This window comes from Gorilla gorilla, chromosome 4 (genome assembly GCF_029281585.2).
Source record: "Gorilla gorilla gorilla isolate KB3781 chromosome 4, NHGRI_mGorGor1-v2.1_pri, whole genome shotgun sequence".
Taxonomy (NCBI): domain Eukaryota; kingdom Metazoa; phylum Chordata; class Mammalia; order Primates; family Hominidae; genus Gorilla; species Gorilla gorilla.
The window spans coordinates 70,029,677-70,032,923 of NC_073228.2; the positions used below are offsets into that span (position 1 = coordinate 70,029,677).

General features: G+C 49.3%; 1 non-coding gene across 1 annotated transcript; it reads left to right on the forward strand.

The window, feature by feature from the left end:
- The first annotated feature begins 2,211 nt into the window (after positions 1-2,211).
- On the forward strand, positions 2,212-2,318 carry LOC115933475 (U6 spliceosomal RNA). The gene has a single exon (XR_004069305.2). It is a non-coding gene; the product is annotated as a U6 spliceosomal RNA (small nuclear RNA).
- The last annotated feature ends 929 nt before the right edge of the window (positions 2,319-3,247 follow it).

Consider the following 3,247-nt stretch of genomic DNA (forward strand, 5'->3'; position numbering starts at 1 on the left):
CTCCCAAGCCTCTGCAGACACATCCCAAGGAACAATGCTGCTGAAGGACTAGTTCTGTTCCTTGTGATGGTGGAAAGAAATGGGATTCAAGCCAGGCACTGTGGCTCACGCCTGTAATCCCAGGACTTTGGGAGGCTGAGGCGGGAGGATTGTTTGAGGCCAGGGGTTTGAGGCCAGCCTGGGGAATATAGTAAGACCCTCATCTCTACAAAAAACAAAGATTAGCCAGGTGTGGTGGTGCATGCCTGTAATCCCAGCTGCTTGGGAGGCTGAGGCAGGGGGATAGCTTGAGCCCAGAAGGTTGAGACTGGAGTGAGCCATGATCACACTGGTGCACTAGAGCCTGGGTGACAGGGTTAGACCCTGTCTGTAAAAAATACTAAAAAAAAAAAAAAAAAAGAGGCCAGATGCAGTGGCCCACACCTGTAATTCCAGCACTTTGGGAGGCCAAGGCGGATGGATCACCTGAGGTCAGGAGTTCAAGACCAGCCTGGCCAACATGGTGAAACCCCATCTCTACTAAAAATACAAAAATTAGCTAAGTGCGGTGGCATGCACCTGTAATCCCAGCCACTCGGGAGGCTTAGGCAGGAGAATTGCCTGAACCCAGGAGGCAGAGGTTGCAGTGAGCCGAGATCGGGCCACTGCACTCCAGCCTGGGTGACAGAGCAAGTTTCCATCTCAGAAAAAAAAATAAAAATTAAATAAATAAATAAATAAAAGATATGGGATTTGGAGTGAGGCCAACCCAGCCTCAGAACTGGCTCTACCACTTACCAGCTGTGCACTTACCTTATTTTCTCCATTTGCAAAGTGAGGAAAACAGGACCAAGCTTGCAAGGTTTCTGTGAGACAGCGCCTGCCAGCCTGACATGTGGTAGGCAGTCATTAGATCAGGGTCTTCCTCCCTCTTTCCCAGTGTCCCCGCCTAAGCTCCCTCTGGAACCTTGGGACACACACACTATTGTAATCTCAAGTAGCAGCTGCTACTTCCCTGACCCACCTCTGTCCTCCCCAAGGTTACCCTGTCCTCTATCCCCCCACAAAGAGTAGTGCCAGACACAGAATAGATGCTCCAAAGATATGAAAAGAATAAAGGAGTGAATGAAGCAGCCACTGCAGTATCCCTGGGGGCATGTTCCCAAGTAGCCACCAGCCTCCTTTATTTATGTTTTTTCTTTTTTTTTTTGAGAAAGAATCTCACTCTGTCACCCAGGCTGGAGTGTAGTGGTGGGATCTTGCCTCAATGCAAACTCTGCTTCCGCCTCCTGGGTTCAAATGATTCTCCTGCCTCAACCTCCAAAGTAGCTGGGATTACAGGCACCCACCATCATGCGCGGACTTGTTTTTTTTTTTTTTTTTTTGAGATGGGAGTCTCAGTTTGTCACCAGGCTGCAGTGCAGTGGCGTGATCCCAGCTCACTGCAAACTCTGACTTTTTGGTTCAAGTGATTCTTCTGCCTCAACCTCTTGAGTAACTGGGATTACAGGCACACACCACCACACTCAGCTTATTTTTGTAGTTTTAGTAGAGATGGGATTTCACCATGTTGGCCAAGCTGGTCTCAAACTCCTGACTTCAGGTGATCCATCCACCTCCACCTCCTAAAGTGCTGGGATTACAGATGTGAGCCACCGTGCCAGCCGTCAGTTTGGGTACTTTTTTTTTTTTTTGAGACAGAGTTTTGCTCTTGTTGCCCAGGTTGGAGTGCAATGGTGCGATCTCAGCTGACCACAACCTCTGCCTCCCAGGTTGAAGCAATTCTCCTGCCTCAGCCTCCCGAATAGCTGGGATTACAGGCATGTGCCACCATGCCTGGCTAATTTTGTATTTTTAATAGAGACAGGGTTTCACCGTGTTGGCCAGGCTGGTCTCGAACTCCTGACTTCAAGTGATCCACCACCTCAGCCTCCCAAAGTGCTAGGATTGCAGGTGTGAGCCACCACGACCGGCCAGTTTGACTCCTTTCTATCAATCCACTTTTGTCTCCTGACTCTTCCTCCTCTTCATAGTATTGAGTCCATCTAGTGAGTTTTAAATTTTTGTTATTGTATTTTTGTTTTAAAATTTCCATTTGAGTCTAGGTGCAGTGGCTCATGCGTGTAATCCCAGTACTCGGAGGCCGAGGCGGTCAAATCACTTCAATTCAGGAGTTTGGGACCAGCCTGGGTGACATGGCAAGACCCTCTCTCTACAAAAAACACAAAACTTGTGCTCTTTTCGGTAGCACATGTACTAAAATTGGAACGATACAGTGAAGATTAGCATGGCCCCTGCGCAAAGATAACATGCAAATTCGTGATGCATCCCATATTCTTGCCACAGTCTGCTGCCTGTTACTTCGCTTTGCTTCCCTTCCCCGGATCCTGCCATAACGTCACAGGGCCCATGACGCCATACCCTTTCCATGTTCGTCTCCCATTGCACCACTGAGGTTGGAGACTGGAGAACAATCTGGCCATCCCCACTCAGGCGTGGCACCTTGCCACCTGCCCCCTCATGCAACAATAGATAAATTTTTAAAAATACAAAAATTAGTCAGGCATGGTGGTACACACTTTTAGTCCCAGCTACTAGGGAGGCTGAGGTGGGAGGATCACTTGAGTCCAGGAGGCAGAGGCTGCAGTGAGCTGAGACTGTGTCACTGCACACAGCCTGGGCAACAGAGTGAGACTCTGTCTTAAAAAAAGAGGGCTGGGCATATGTACCAGCTACTTAGGAGGCTGAGGCAGGAGAATCGCTTGAACCTGGGAGGGGGAGGTTGGAGTGAGCCAAGATCGTGGCAGGGCACTCCAGCCTGGATGACAAGAGCCAAACTCCATCTCAAAACCTCAAAACAAAACAAAACGACAAAACAAGACCAGGTGCAGTGGCTCATGCCTGTAATCCTGGCACTTTGGGAGGCCAACGTGGGTAGATCACCTGAGGTCAGGGATTCAAGACCAGCCTGGGCAACATGATGAAACTCCGTCTCTACTAAAAATACAAAAATTAGGCTGGGCATGGTGGCCCACACCTCTAATCCAAGCACTTTGGGAGGCCAAGGCAGGTGGATCACGAGGTCAGGAGATTGAGACCATCCTGGCTAACACGGTGAAATATCATCTCTACTAAAAATACAAAAATTAGCTGGTCAAGGTGGTGGGTGCCTATAGTCCCAGCTACTTGGGAGTCTGAGGCAGGAGAATCGATTGAACCCGGAAGGTGGAGGTTGCAGTGAGTGGAGACCGGTCACTGCACTCCAGCC